The sequence below is a fragment of the Myxine glutinosa genome, chromosome 4 (genome assembly GCF_964187855.1).
Source record: "Myxine glutinosa chromosome 4, kmMyxGlut1.1, whole genome shotgun sequence".
Classification (NCBI taxonomy): domain Eukaryota; kingdom Metazoa; phylum Chordata; class Myxini; order Myxiniformes; family Myxinidae; genus Myxine; species Myxine glutinosa.
Genome location: NC_136264.1, coordinates 151,126,977 through 151,143,345, shown reverse-complemented (window position 1 = coordinate 151,143,345; position 16,369 = coordinate 151,126,977). Strand labels below are relative to the sequence as shown.

Sequence of the window (16,369 nt, the reverse complement as noted above, 5' to 3'; positions counted from 1 at the left end):
ATTAGTCAACATTCGGGCACAATCGGGTAACTTGTACGGATACGGCGGCCATTCCGCTCGGCCCACTTTAACATCAAAGTCGTATCTGTAACAATTGGTGTCAGGAGTGGGATTCGAGGCCCGACCAAATTTTGAAGAAAAAAAAAAAAAAAACGAATAGAGGAAAAAAAAAAATTTGGTCAAAATTTGGAGCGGCCGAAATTTGTTTTGTTTTACGAAACTCGAATTTTGCAAGTCGCGCTATGGCGGATCAAGACGGCTGGGGTCCGGTAGGGGAGAGTGAGGTAGGGTCGATCCAGGACCAAAATGAGGGACAGGAGGAGAGCGAAGCAGTGAGGGCGGCAGGTTCGCAAAATAGCGCCGTCACGCACGAAGAAGCGGGCGCGCAAAATGGCGCCTCGCTGATCACCGCGCCAGCGACCGTGGCAGCGCCCCCGATGGATTGGGGCCTTTTTTTCATACAAATGAAGGCCCTTATGGCCCAGAATAGCGAGAAAATGAGGGAGGAAACGAGGGCTGATAGTGAGCGGTTGGGAAACCAAATGGGGGTAATGAGGGACGAAGCGAGGGGTACCAGTGAGAAGTTAGACAATAATTTTGAGGAGTTAGACAAGAAAATTGAGAAGTTAGACAATAATTTTGAGGAGTTAGACAAGAAAATTGAGAAGTTAGACAATAATTTTGAGGAGTTAGACAACGGGATAAAAGAAGTAAAGAATGGGTTAACGGGGGTAGAAAACAGAATGGCCGCTCAAGAGAATCAAATGGAAGGGATGCAAAAAGGGTTAGAGGGGTTAGAAAACAGTATGGAAGGCAAATTGAGGGACATGAGGGACCAAGCGGAAAGGGAAGTTAAACAAATGGAGCAGCAGATAGAGGGGGTCAGAATGGGGGTAGAAACCAAACTGGATGCTCACAGGGAGGAAATGGAGCAGATGAGGGTGGCATCTGGGCAGGAGATGCAAGTGATGGGAGAGGAGATCAGAAGAGGAGTGAGTGAGGAGGTCGGAGGAGTGCGCGAGGAGGTGAGGCACTGTAAGGAGCGCATGGAGAAAGAGGTGAGAAAGGGGACTGTAAAATTGCAAGGTGGTATAGAGGAGTTGACGCTGGGAGTAGAACAACTGACAGTGGGACAAAAGGAGCTGGGGGACCAGGTAAAGAAGAACACAGCGGTAATAGAGGGTTTAAAATCGACACAGAAGGAGATGAAAAAGGACGTAGGGGTAATAAAAAAAGAGTGCCAGACGGTACATGAGGACCTGACGAGGAAAATGGACAAGGTGGTAGAGGTAATGGAGGTTAAAGAGCGGGAGGTGCGGGAGCACATAGAAAAAAATAAAGTGGAGTTAGAGGAAGAACTTAAAGGGGCGCACGAAGAGATGAAGGAGATGAAGCAAAAATTAGAGGAAGTGGAAGAAGGGGTGAGCGAAATTAAGAAGCGACGGAGAGAGGATAAGAAAGAGATAAAGGAGGAAGTAAAAGAATTGGTCCAAAGTCTGTGTTCGGATCGTGATGATGTGCTCATTAACCGGATGAGGGATTCGCAGGTGATGGAGGAGAAGCGAAGAGAAAGAGGACCCGGTGTAAGTGGTGACCAATATGGTCGTGCGTATGATGCGCCAGGTGATTTAATAAGCTTGGGGGTCGAGATAGACCCGGATGTTCGTGAGAGGCCAAGAGTGAGGTGTATGGCTGGTCCGGAGGGTATGGAACGAGAGGTGCGAGGTGTGGGTGAGCAAGGTTGTGGTGGTATGGAATGGGTAGCGGGTTGCGGAGGTGTGACCCATGCATCGACACCAACAGGGGTAGTTGTTGGAGGGACCGGGGAGGCACGAGAGCCCCTTGGGGGTAGTGTACTGTGGGGGCCCGGCCGGTTCGGCCCCGCGCTGACCCCGCAAGGGGCGACGCACGGGGTCCGGCCGGCGGGCAACGACTCGCATACGAGGTGGTCCCACAAGGTCCCACTCGCGCCGTATGACGGCAAGAGTGATCTACGCGCGTACCTGGCGCAGTTCGACTGTGTGTGTAAGGGTAACGGTTGGGGTGAGGACGAAGGTGGAGTACACCTGGTGGCCGCATTGCGCGGCGCGGCGGCGGAGGTGCTGACGGCATTACCAGCGGGTGCTCTCACCCTGCCAGCCCTCCGCGACGCCCTAATTAATCGATTTGGAATAGAACAGCAGAGCGAGCTTGTTAAAGCTCAGCTCGCGCTGCGAAAGCGCAAGCCCCAGGAAGCCATCGGGGAACTTGCCCACGACATTCGCCGCGCAGTGGGGATCGCACATGCTAGCATGGCAGCGGATTCCCGGGAAAGCCTGGCGCTGGACCATTTTATCCAGGCCCTCCCGGATATTGAGCTCCGGCAACAGCTCGCCATGTGGCGCCCGCAGACTCTGAGCCAGGCGGCTGACGCTGCGGCCCGTTGGGAAGCAGCGAGGCCCCTGGCCCGGGGGGGCGAGCGTCTCGCAATGGCGGTCCGCCAGATGGGACCCCCGATGGAGGGCGGACCCCTTAGGGGGCCCGCCCCCGACGTGGGTCCTGACCTGGCGGGCATGGTCCGGAGGCTGGTGGACCAGCGCCTGGCAGGACCTGGACCATGGCAGGCGGCCCCGGAGGTGGCCCGCGGTGGACCACGAGCGGGTAATCCAATTCGGACCTACAGGGGGGGGAATTTGGAATTCCGGAGGCAAGCACCTTATCAGGTGAGGTGCTATACCTGCAACCGCCTGGGTCACCTGGCGCGGCACTGTCGAAACGCGCGCCGGGATGATCCCCGGCAGTTGAGGTCCTCAACTCCGCCCAGGGGGGAGCGGGTTAGCCGACCCCAGACACCCCCCCGCCAGACCCCGGGAAACTAGAAGGTGTCGGGCACGTAGGGCGGTGTTCGGCAGCAGAGGATGGAGGAGAGCCCTCATTGACGCGACAGGTCATTTATTGTGGCCAAATTGGAACCGGTAGCCTGACAATTAGATGCAAAATTGCCGGCGTGGGGGTAGACGCCGTCGTGGACACAGGAGCTAGCGCCACGATCATCAGCCCTGTGGTCCTTGATTCGAGCGCAGGTGGCTGGGATAAGATCCAGCGCCTGCAAAATTATAGTTTGCAGCTTGCTACCGGGGTAACGGCCCCGATCATAGGGCGTGGTTCTGTGACCCTCAAGTTAGGGTCGGTAAGGAGGGAGATAGATGTTTGGGTGGCGGAGGTGTGCGACCCATGTTTAATAGGGTTGGACCTGTTGACTGCCAGCGGTTGTAAAATCGACTTGTGCCGGGGGATCCTGCAGGTGGGAGTAGAAGAGCTGCCGTTAGGGGGAGTGAGCACGGCCGAGAGAGCGGAGCTGGAGGCTTCCGAGGCCGTGACCATCCCCCCCAGGGCCGAGGCGATAGTGCCGGCCCGGTGGGCAGCTCGCCCAACATGGCAGGAGTCCTGCGGCCTGGTCGAACCGGTGGCAGCGCAGTCCATACCGGGTTTAATCGTGGGCCGCACCCTTGTAAAAACGGACGGACCGGTAGTGGCCGTCCGAGTAGTAAATGTGAGTACAGAACCACGCACTATAGTAAGGGGCACGAGGGTAGCTGGCTGCACCCCAGTTGAGGAAGTCGCGACAGTGAGGGGCGAGAACGTCCAGCCGAGCCGACCCCGGGGGGAGCCTTCAATAACAAGTAGGAATTGGCCCGATCCCATTTGCGAGATGGTAAATCGTAGTAGCGTAGAGTTGGGAGGTACCCAGAGGGAGGCCTTACACAAACTGGTTGGGTCCCATTTGGACCTCTTCTCCCTGTCCACCGAGGATATTGGACGTACGGGCCTGGTGAAACATCAGATCCACACCGGTGAGGCCCGGCCTATTCGTCAGGCCGCCCGACGGCTCCCTTGGAGCAAGAGGGCGGAAGCTGACGAGCAGGTTGCAAAAATGCTCGACGCAGGTGTGATCGAGCCCTCGGGAAGTCCTTGGATGTCACCTGTTGTGCTGGTCAAAAAGAAGGATGGGACCACGCGGTTCTGCGTGGACTATCGCCAGCTAAACAACGTGACACTCAAGGACTCATATCCCCTGCCAAGGATTGATGACACCCTCGATGCCGTTGCGGGCTCAAATTGGTTCACAACTTTGGACCTCAAGAGTGGGTATTGGCAGGTGGAGATGGATAGGGCAGGGAAGGAGAAAACGGCATTTTCCACAGGTAAGGGACTGTATCAGTTTACTGTGATGCCGTTTGGTTTGTGTAACGCCCCCGCCACCTTTGAGAGATTGATGGAGCATGTACTAGGCGGCATGCCATGGCAGTCATGCCTGGTGTACCTGGATGACGTCCTGGTACATGCCCAAACGTTCCCCCAGGCACTGGCTAATTTGGACCAGGTGTTCGGGTGCCTCAGACAGGCAGGGTTGAAGCTGAACCCGAGTAAGTGCACTTTGTTTGCAAGAGAGGTGGCCTATCTAGGTCACGTGATTGGCCGCGAGGGGGTAAAAACAGACCCAGACAAAATTAAAGCGGTAGAGGAGTGGCCCGCACCACGTACCATCAAAGAGGTGCGGGGATTTTTGGGACTCTGCTCCTACTACCGGCGCTTTGTGGCGAAATTTGCGGAGTTGGCCCGTCCCCTCCACCGGCTTACGGAGAAGGGGACGCGATTTAATTGGACACGGGAGTGCCACGAGGCCTTCCAAAAATTGAAGGGGTGTCTAACATCCGCACCCCTTCTAGCTTACCCCACTAGTGACGGGACATTTACCCTGGACACGGATGCGAGCCAGGAAGGATTGGGCGCAGTTTTGTCTCAGACACAGGAGGGCGTGGAGAGAGTGATTGGTTATTATAGTCGGGCCTTAAGTAGGCCCGAGAGAAATTATTGCGTCACTCGCAAAGAGTTATTGGCTATGCTGGCTGCCATGAACCATTTCCACCCGTACTTGTACGGGCGGAAATTTTTGGTTAGAACTGACCATTCCTCCTTGCAATGGCTCCTTCGGTTCAAGGAACCGGAGGGCCAAATTGCAAGGTGGTTGGAAAAGTTGCAGCAGTACGATTTTGATGTGGCCCATAGGGCCGGGAAGGCCCATGGTAATGCGGACGCACTCTCTCGGCGTCCTTGTCTGGGGGAAAACTGTAAATTTTGTGCGAGACACGAGGAGAGGGAGCAATTGGGCGATTCCGCCCCGATTCTCGTCGTCCGGGCAACCCGGGTGAGAGGGCCAATTTTGCCACTAACCGCGGACGAGGAATTTGGAGAGTTGGCTTGGAGCACGGCCCAGCAGGAGGATCCTGTTCTGGGGCCGGTGTTCCAATGGGTCAAATTGGGGCAAAGACCAAAGGGGGAAGAGGTCACCCCCCTCGGGGCGCAGACAAAGGCATATTGGGCTCAGTGGCAGACCCTGGAATTGAAAGGCAACATCTTGTATCGCAAGTGGGTGGAGGTTCCCTCTGATCGAACTTCCTGGCTGGTGATAGTCCCTGACAAATTCAAGAACGTCATATTGCAACAGGTGCATGGTACCCGCTCCGGCGGCCATTTGGGCAGGACAAAGACAATATCTCGGGTCCGCCGGAGGTTCTATTGGGTGAATATGGGGCGCGACATACAGGACTGGTGTCGGAGATGCGACGCCTGTTCTGCCAAAAAGGGACCAGCACGGAGGATGAGGGCCCCCCTTCAATTACATCAGGTGGGGGCCCCCCTTGAGCGGGTGGCTATGGATATTCTAGGACCGCTGCCCCGCACCCGCCAAGGTAATAAGTATATCCTCGTTGTGATGGACTACTTCACCAAGTGGCCGGAGGCCTACGCCCTCCCCAACCAAGAAGCAGGGGTGGTAGCGCAGGCCTTCGTGGAAGGATTTGTGTGCCGGCATGGGATTCCACAGGAGTTGCACACCGACCAGGGACGAAATTTTGAGAGCAAATTACTAAAAGATGTGTGCAGTCTCCTGTCAATTCGAAAAACCAGGACAACGCCTTTAAGACCTCAATCTGACGGGATGGTGGAAAGATTCAACCGAACTTTAATCCAACAACTGGCACTGTTCACCACCACCCGTCAGGATGACTGGGACGAACATCTCCCTTACTTGCTCATGGCCTACCGAACCAGCCAGCACGGGGCCACCGCATGCAGTCCAGCGTTGCTTATGTATGGGCGGGAGTTACGGGCTCCCGCCGACTTGCTATGCGGTCCCGTGCCAGACACAGTGGTTAACCCGCCGAGGGAGGGGTACGCACGTCACCTAGAGGAAGGCATGGAGCTAGTCCATGCCTTCGCCCGCCGCCAACTCCATCTGGCGGGGGGAAAAGATGAAGCGCAGGTACGACGACCGGAGCCAGGGGAGTCAATACGCTCCGGGGATGAAGATTTGGTTCTTTAATCCCCGGAGGCGGAAGGGAAGGTGCCCAAAACTCACCTCCCCCTGGCAAGGCCCAGGAGTCGTCCTGTCGCAAATCTGTGACGTGGTCTTTAAGATCAAAATGGGGCCACGAGCCCTCCCTCGGATCGTCCACGCCGACCGGATAAGACCTTACACCGGCGAGCAGGCGCCCCCGTGGATCGCCTCGGCTTTAGATGCCGAGGCGGGACCCAGTACCTCTGAATAAGGGGGGCTTATTAGTGCCAGAGGACTGGGGGATTGAGGAGCGATAGGCCCGGTGGGAGAGGGTGGCATCCCTGCCACCTTTCCCATGTGAGTGGGGCAAAGGAGCAATAGCTTATGGGGTGTATGGCAGTGAAAACTAGCCCGGGTGGGTTAGGATATGGTGTGTAGGGATCTAGCGAAGATGACATTAGGTAACGTTAAGTTTAGTTAGTGACTGATACCTGTAGTGGGGACGCAGGTAGATTAGTATGGATGATAATGACGTGGGAGCGCAATAGTTTAAAGGGACGACTGGGAAGCGCAAGTTTCAGAAGGGAGTAGTTAGCTGAGATGATGCCGTGTGAGTGAGAATTGAACAGGTGTGATTGCACAGGTGTGCAACTGGACAGGTGTGATTGCACAGGTGTGCAACTGGACAGGTGTGTGGAGCAGTGTATGAGTAGTGAGTGTTGTGGATCAGCGCGAATGCGCTTGGGGAGAGAAGGGTGCAGGTGGCACCAGGTGTGAGAGCACAGGTGTGCAGGTACAGGTGTGTGGAGAGAGTTGGAGTGAGTGGTACGGAGTGGTGTGCATGGTGCGAAGGTGTGGATGGGGGAAGAGTGGACCCCTTTCACGAGCACCCGGGGCGGGTAGTGTAAGTGTTAGGTAGAGGGTGCAGGTAAATTGTGGTTGGATATTGGCATTTGTGGTGCGGTTGCAGAATGGTGTTGTGAATGGGTGCATTAGTGTTGTGGAAATGGCTGGGCGTGTAGCCTGTTAGTGTGTGTAGTTGGTTGGGCACTCCACCACTGTGAGGATGTCGGCCAGGTGAGGCCGCAGGTGGGCTCTGGGAGCCGGTAGTTGTGAGTGGGTGCCTGAGGATCCCGGGTGTGGATCGGGCAGCCCAGTGCCAGAGAGGGCACGGAGTGGGGAGAGAGCCAGAGGGCCTTCCCCAGGTAGTTAGGTTAGGGTGAGGAGCAGGTAAGCTCGGAGGCAACTGCAGTGGTGGAGGTGTGCAGGTGGGTAGACCCACTGGGAGAGGTACACGCCGCAGCCCAGAAATTGTGCGAGGGCACCGGGAGATGAATCGGGGGAGTGAGACCCCAAATTGAAGAGCACCACAGTTTGGCCAATGGGAATTGGTTTTTAGAACCCATAGTGTAAGAGGGCCAATGGTTTGGCCGGAGAAAGCCCCCGGGTAGTGTAAAGTTGTTAAAGTCATTTAGGAGATAGTTAGGATTGATGAACCTGTCGCACCATACGCAGCCACTTGCCTGTGGTGATGATGATGACTCCACACCTGTGTTTTCTTTGTTTGTTGCAGGAAATGAGATTGCTGTGAGGATTTGTGAGACGCATCACGACGTGGATGAGACATTGGGGTGATTCCATCTCTCCCTCCCTAGGAGGGACTGATGATGAATTGGTAATGGCAAATTTTGATGTTGAGTTGAAAATGGCAAATTTTGATGAGAGTTGAAAATGGCAAATTTGATTGGTTAGGAGGGAGAGAAGACGAATTTGGTATATGGGAGGAACGGGGAAGACAGTAGGGATGTTTGTTGATTTGTAAAGTAGATGTTTATGAGTAGGGTTGTGTTTTGTGGATGCAGTAAGGGGTAAGGGAGGGGCCATGTAGGTTACCTGGTGGGGGGGGCGTACGATAGGAACGTACCTGTCTCACCTGGTTCCCATGTGCCCCCAGTGTGCATTACCTTATATTGCGTGCACTTTTGCGCCCTTACCACCTTACTCACTTGTCTGCTTCTTTTGTCTCCCACCTCCGAGGATCTGGCTTTGGGGTAGAGAGAGAGGAGAGAGAGGTGCTGGCTGCGCAGTTGTGGGCCTGCACTTTCGCTGTTCGCTGCCTGGATCGGTACACCATATGGACCGCAATGTTTGTGGCCACCCACAATGGACCGCAGTTCGTTTGCGGCCAAGCACCACCCGGGGATGGACCTATGGATCAACGTGGCACCTATGCCATACAGGTGAACCACTAATAGTTAACACCACCAAGTGCACCACAAGAAGAGCAAGAGACACCTGCAGGGTTAGGGGTTGTTGAAGTTATTTTTATTCCAATGAACAATGGTGACTGCACCGATTGGTGGTGGGGTGGTGCTGTTGATGCTCGGGATAGGGTGCTCTGCACGTTATTAAAGGCCGTCGGCCACAGAGCACTCGTGGGTTGGTGTATCGATGTTGGCAAGCGCGCTCTCTCTATGCATAACATCTGCATGTGTTCCTCCAAAAACAGGTCCTGGATCGTAGTGTAAATAGCAGCGTAGTCTTGTAAATAATGCTCCCTACCGGCTGTATGTTTAGTTTGAGAATTCTTTCCGGATTCGGTTATCCTGTGGGTGTGTTTCTGTGAGGAGAAGGGTGCAACGTCGCAGGGGGACATATTTACTCATTTGTGAATATCTGTAAAACTGTCGCACTCAGGGTAGAGTTAATAGTAGAGGGAACTACATTGCGTGCCACACTAAAGTAGGTAAAAATTTATCGGGTCGGGACGCCCCGAGGGTAGAGAAGGGTGCAATGTTGCGAATATGGAATTTGGCCTCCATATCCGCTTGTAAATATTCCCCTATTTTCTCCGATACTCCCCAACTCTCCCTTACCCCATTCCCTAGTCCCATTGTCTGTAAACAACACCCATTAGAGCCGATCTTCCCCTTCATCCCCCCATTAAATGTCGTGCCCAGGTCCCCCGCACCACACGTAGACAATTATAGGACATCTTGCTAGTTATTCTTAATCTATGTCAGTTAAGGACTTGTTTCCATTAATTATGACTCTTCGTTGCACCAGAATGTGATTATATGGCACCTGTTAGGAAGTTTAGGACCTCCCCATACCTCTCCGCATCTCTTCCCCATGAAGAAGCGCCAACTACAACAACAACAACAAAAGAGGGGGGCGGCGCGGTGACGGCATGGGGAGTGGGCGTCCTCCTTCCGGCTCGGTTAGCCACCATTGACCACGCGCTCCACGGGGTTACCACGAAGGGGCTCCCTGTCGGCCCCTCGTCAAGGGCGGAGCCGGTAACCCCCGCACCCAATGAGAAGCCATGGGCCGATGCCATCTGGGGCGGCGCTAACGAGCCGAGGGCGTGTCACTCCCCGCCGGATATATACGCGGCCCCGCGCCGGACGTGACGAGAGATGCGCCCCGAGCTTGGAAGGAAAAGACGCCACCCTCCCGAGCGCTGAGCGACCTCCCCAGCTTGAGACCAAAGTCGCGACCCACAAGCGCTGTGATACCTTCACGCATCTCTGGACACCACCGTACGTGATTCTGTCCCTGAGCCAGGTGCACCTGAGCCATCGCGACCTGCCTCCCCTTTTCATCAACCCCCGTGTGAGTCAGCATTTTGTCCCGTGTGTCTGTCGTCTGTCCGGGGATAATATAAGAGTGTGTCTAAGTGCCTATCTTCCTGTAATATACCTCTAGCCCCTGTAATCTAACCTTTTTCCGTACGAATATACTTGAGAATCGAAACCCTGGTGTCGTATTGTGTCATTATAATCCAGCCGGGTGTCTTCTCTTTCCTATTGAGCCAGCGTAGCGCGATTAGTCAACATTCGGGCACAATCGGGTAACTTGTACGGATACGGCGGCCATTCCGCTCGGCCCACTTTAACATCAAAGTCGTATCTGTAACAATATTTACCAAGTGGAACTTGGTGTGTTGTAGAATAATAAAAATTATTCTTATTATTATTCAGCATTATGGAAGAATAAAATTTAATTGCATCTACACCAAAGACAAAGAATGTATGTCACGTGACACGAGCACGTGTCAAAATGCGTAATAATGGCAAAAAGGTTTTTAAATTCTTCCCCACCTGAAGATTCTGGTCGGACCAAAAAATCCCTCCCCACCCCCCCAACAAATGTACCAGTGTGACGTCATTGCACAATAATACACAAATGTGCATTTTGATGATGGTTTGGAGAAAAAAAGAAAAGATAAACATTTCTGGTATTCATAAAATATCCCAAAGCTTGCTCATAGATACAACTATACTGTTATTGATGAATGTCACTATTTCCTCCTTAGTATGTTGGCCTGATATGCGGTCTAGTGGTTATGTACAATATAACCTTTTTTATTTCTAATTAGCGTTGTCATAGCCTGGTGTTGGCTTAGCGGTTAGGGTGCAGGCTTGGGACCCAAGGATCCTGGGTTCGAATCCCGGTCGATCGCTGAATTTACACCAGGGGGGTTGACTCATCCTGTCATCCTTCAGAGGTTGACAAATTGAGTACCAGTTTACTGGTAATTCCCTGTGTGTCGCAAGAGGGACGAACAGGGTTGGCGGCAGGAAGAGCATCTGGCCACAAAACATTGCTTCAAAAGGGGGGCCACGGTGCCCAAAAAAGGCCAACCCCTGCTCTGTGGGGAAAAATGGTCTGTAAAGGTGGTTCAATTAGCATTGTCATACAAAGGAAAGCATAACCATATTAAATACAGTGACAGATGTTCATGATCACTGCAGAACCAGATTTGGAAAAAAGAAAATAATCAAAAGCACTACAACAAATTATGATAAATTATTATAAGATATGATGATGATGACCACTTCTTTTTGCATCATGATGATGCATAAGGCTGCCAAATCAGCTTCTAGGCTATTGGGCACAATCCTAGATGGGTCGCCACTCCGATGCAAGATACTCAAATGGCTCATTAATCCCAGTCAGCTGGTACTCATTTTGCCTCAAAAGGGGCCTTAAACTCAGGACTCTGGGATCTTAAGCCAGCCACCTTAACTATTAAGCCAACACCAGGGTTAATATAAGATGTGAGGTGCATTTCCTAATATTTACTTCAAACTTGCTGTGATAAAGTTTGAACTTAAATAATTTTTATCTTAATAAAACATTTAGATTTTTGATCAAACAATGTAAAAATGACAAAGCTGTACGAGGGGCATTCAAAAAGTTCTTCAAACGAGATACAATAGTCCAATAAATGCCTGTATATAATTGTTATCATGTAAGTAAATATGATTAGTAACTAAAAAAATATTTCCATACTAATTATCTATACTGTAATACTAGCTGAATTACCTGGCATTGTCTCGGAAGGGGGATGCGTAGGGAGCAAGGTTAGAAGGGAAGGGGAGAAGGAGGGAAGACGGAGAGGAGAGATATACTGTATATATATCGTTTGGGGTGGGGGGAGGGAGTGGGATGGCTTTGACAGGCTCCTCCATTTTGTGGGGGAGAAGGGAAAGAGGACAAATTTACCTGTGTGAGGAGTGCTTTAACCTCAGTGTTGCCCAGGTAAAGAAAGAAATTGCAATACCCTCTGTCACCACCACCTGATGGTGCTGCACGGTACACATTTACAGAGAGAATTTATGCCTTTCCTCCCCCCCCCCCCCCCCCCCACCCCCCACCCCACTCCACACACACACACACACACACACACACACACACACACACACACACACACACACACCTTCGCATGAGGCTATGGCCACATAGCCTATATTACTCCCCACAAAAGTTGTACTTGTACGCCGATTTTGCCGATTTTGGAGTATGTAACTTAAAAGGTGCGGCCGTGCCTCAAACACATAAAACAGAGAGAGAGAGAGCGAGTGAGAGAGAGATAGCGAGTGAGAGAGAGAGAGAGAGAGAGGGAGAGGGAGAGGGAGAGAGAGAGAGAGAGAGAGAGAGAGCGAGAGAGCGAGAGAGCGAGAGAGAGAGAGAGAGAGAGTGAGAGAGAGATAGCAAGTGAGAGAGAGAGAGAGCGAAAGAGAGAGAGATAGCGAGTGAGTGAGAGAGAGAGCGAGTGAGAGAGAGAGAGAGAGAGAGCGAGAGAGAGAGAGAGAGAGAGAGAGAGAGCGAGAGCAAGAGAGAGAGAGAGAGATTTTTGCCTTTATAGACATAGTCACGTGAAAAAGTAAGCACACCCCATGTAAAGTTTTGACTTTTTCAACATATTTCAACGTACAGCTATTTGATCTTCATTTCAACAATATTGATAGATAAAGGTGATATAATATAACAAATATCATGAAACATTTACATTTTGTAGTCCATTGTATAATTTAAATAAACATAAATGCAAATTTTACATGTGGAAAAAGTAAGTACACCCTTCGCTCTAATAGGTGGTATTGCCCCCTTTGGCAGAAACAACCTCAAGTAGGCGTTTCTTATAACTGTCTCTGACATCGACTGGGAGAAAATTTTGCCCACTCCTCCATGCAGAATTCTTTCAGCTGTGCGATGTTTGAGGGGTTTCTTGTATGCACAGCTCGTTTCAAATCCCCCCACAACATCTCGATGGGATTTATATCCGGGCTTTGACTTGGCCATTCCAGAACCCTCCATTTATTTCTTTTCAGCCATTCCTTGGCGGATTTACTGGTATGTTTAGAGTCATTGTCATGTTGCAAGGTCCACCTTCGGTTGAGCTTCAACTTTCCGACAGATGGCCTCTCATTATCCTCAAGCACCCTCTGGTACAATGAAGAATTCATAGTGGATTCTATGATGGTGAGCTGCCCAGGCCCTGATGCAGCAAAGCTGCCCCAAACCATAATATTTCCACCACCATGCTTTACAGTTGGTATCAGGTTCTTGTGGTCAAATGCTGTCTTTGGTTTTCGCCAAACATGTCTTCTGGTACTGTGGCCAAATAGCTCTACCTTTGACTCCTCTGTCCAGAGCACATTGTTCCAGAAGTGCTGGTGTTTGCCTCGGTGTTCATTGGCAAACTTTAGTCTTGCCCTGATGTTCTTTCTGGACAGCAAAGGTTTCCTCCTGGCACACCTCCAATGTAGATCAAATTTGTGCAGCCCCTTTCTAATGGCAGACTCGTGCACTTTGCCATCAACAGTGGCAAGAGCTACCTGTTGGTCCCGTGATGACATTCTGGCGTTCTCAGAGACTTCTTTCAGCATCTTGCGGTCTGCTCTCGGGCTGAACTTGCTGGGGCGGCCTGGCCTGAACAAGTTGGCAGTTGTTTGGAATCTTCTCCACTTGTAGATGATCTTCCGGACAGTTGAATGATTGATTTCAAATTGTTTGGAGATCTTTTTAAATCCCTTCCCAGACTCGTAGGCATCTATAACCTTCTTACTGAAGGCCTGAGAGAGCTCTTTTGATCTAGGCATGGTGACGCCACACACTTCAACAACAAAGAGCAAACCAAACTAAATGTCTGAGGTTTAAATAAGACAGGTTCCTCCAAGATCCTCTCTAACAATGTTCTAATCATTTGCACCTGAGCTGGTGCACCTGATTCTAATTTTAGGTATTTGAAGTAGTGATAAATGTAGGTGTGTACTTACTTTTTCCACATGCGAAATTTGCATTTACGTTTATTTAAATTATACAATGGACAACAAAATGTAAATGTTTCATGATATTTGTTATATTATATCACCTTTATCTATCAATATTGTTGAAATAAAGATCAAATAGCTGTATGTTGAAATATGTTGAAAAAGTCAAAACTTTACATGGGGTGTACTTACTTTTTCACGTGACTGTAGATACAGTGCATTCAGAAAGTATTCAGACCCCTTCACTTTTTCGCATTTTGTTATGTTGCAGCTTTATGCTGAAATCGTTTCAATTCATTTTTTTCCCTCATCAATCTGCACTCAAAACCCTATAATGACAGAGAAAACAGGATTTTAGAAAGTTTTGCAAATTTATTAAAAATAAAAAACGGAAATATCACATCGACATAAGTATTCAGACCCTTTGCGATGACACTACAAATTTAGCTCAGGTGCCTCCCATTTCTCTTGATCATCTTTGAGATGTTTCCACACCTTGATTGGAGTCTACCTGTGGTAAATTCAATTGATTGGACATGATTTGGAAAGGCACACACCTGTCTATATAAGGTCTCACAGCTGACAATGCATATCAGAGCAAAAACCAAGCCATGAGGTCGAAGGAATTGCCTGCAGAGCTCAGAGACAGGATTGTGTCGACGCACAGATCTGGGGAAGCCTACAAAAACAATCTCTGCTGCATTGAAGGTTCCCAAGAGCACAGTGGCCTCCATAATTCTTAAATGGAAGAAGTTTGGAACAACCAGGACTCTTCTTAGAGCTGGCTGCCCGGCCAAACTGAGCAATCGGGGGAGAAGGGCCTTGGTAAGAGAGGTGACCAAGAACCCGATGGTCACTCTGGCTGAGATCCAGAGATCCTGTGTGGAGATGGGAGAAACTTCCAGAAGGACAACCATCACTGCAACACTCCACCGATCTGGGCTACATGGCAGAGTGGCCAGACGGAAGCCTCTCCTCAGTGAAAGACACATGAAGCCCACTTGGAGTTTGCAAAAAAGCACCTAAAGGACTCTAAGACTGTGAGAAACAAGATTCTGTGGTCTGATGAAACCAAGATTGAACTGTTTGGCTTCCGGCCACACCGTCTGGCCACTCTGCCGTAAAGCCCAGATCGGTGGAGTGTTGCAGTGATGGTTGTCCTTCTGGAAGTTTCTCCCATCTCCACACAGGATCTCTGGAGCTCAGCCAGAGTGACCATCGGGTTCTTGGTCACCTCTCTTACCAAGGCCCTTCTCCCCCGATTGTTCAGTTTGGCCGGGCGGCCAGCTCGAAAAAGAGTCCTGGTTGTTCCAAACTTCTTCCATTTAGGGATTATGGAGGCCACTGTGCTCTTGGGAACCTTCAATGCAGCAGAGATTTTTTTGTAGGCTTCCCCAGATCTGTGCCTCGACACAATCCTGTCTCTGAGCTCTGCAGGCAGTTCCTTCGACCTCAAGGCTTTGTTTTTGCTCTGATATGCATTGTCAGCTGTGAGACCTTATATAGACAGGTGTGTGCCTTTCCAAATCATGTCCAATCAATTGAATTTACCACAGGTGGACTCCAATCAAGGTGTAGAAACATCTCAAAGATGATCAAGAGAATTGGGAGGCACCTGAGCTAAATTTCAAGTGTCAAAGCAAAGGGTCTGAATACTTATGTCGATGTGATATTTCCGTTTTTTCTTTTTAATAAATTTGCAAAGCTTTCTAAAATCCTGTTTTCTCTTTGTCATTATGGGGTATTGAGTGTAGATTGATGAGGGAAAAAATGAATTTAAACGATTTCAGCATAAGGCTGCAACATAACAAAATGTGAAAAAAGTGAAGGGGTCTGAATACTTTCTGAATGCACTGTATCACCTGTTCCGACCTTTTGTGTCAACTACCCAATGGATGAACAGCAAGTCATGCACTGCCTCTGCCCATGGATGGATGGATCTCTGTAGTGACAATGATAGGGCCTTTGACAGACCAGCCATGCTACATCAGCGTAAGGGCTCTTGGGGAGTAGTGAGGCAAATGTGAACCCGTTTCTGCCTAAAGGTGTTGTCAGAATGTGAAAAACACCCCTCCCCCTCGCCTCCCGCCCTCCATGCTAGCTGCCATTTTGAAATTACCCCTCTGGATGCTTGTGTTGATTATACCATTGTGTTTCACAGGTGGCAGGTGTTCGTTAGAATTTGCGTGGCAATAGCTGTTATGGAACATACATTCTTGTGTCATGCAGTAGGTAAATTGTGATTATTAAATAATATATGATATATTTAAAAATACAATTAAAAGTAAGTTGCATTTCTTGGACTCTATGGACTCTAGGGGAGGTTTTAGATCAGCTTTGTGTTTGTATATAATTAATGTGTTTGCATTAATAACTGGACGCTGAACAATCACGTCGCCCTTTCATATATTACTTGCTGGCACCGGATATTATTGTAGGAGCATAATGCGTACGCGAGAAGAGCAGAGCTGGATTGAACCCCAAACTT

General features: G+C 50.3%; 2 protein-coding genes across 2 annotated transcripts in view; both read left to right on the top strand.

The window, feature by feature from the left end:
- Positions 1 to 16,369, top strand: part of TNFSF10 (TNF superfamily member 10) — a 407,659-nt gene that overhangs the window by 162,405 nt on the left and 228,885 nt on the right. The window lies entirely within an intron of this gene.
- Positions 1 to 16,369, top strand: part of LOC137425971 (muscleblind-like protein 2a) — a 47,760-nt gene that overhangs the window by 7,949 nt on the left and 23,442 nt on the right. The window lies entirely within an intron of this gene.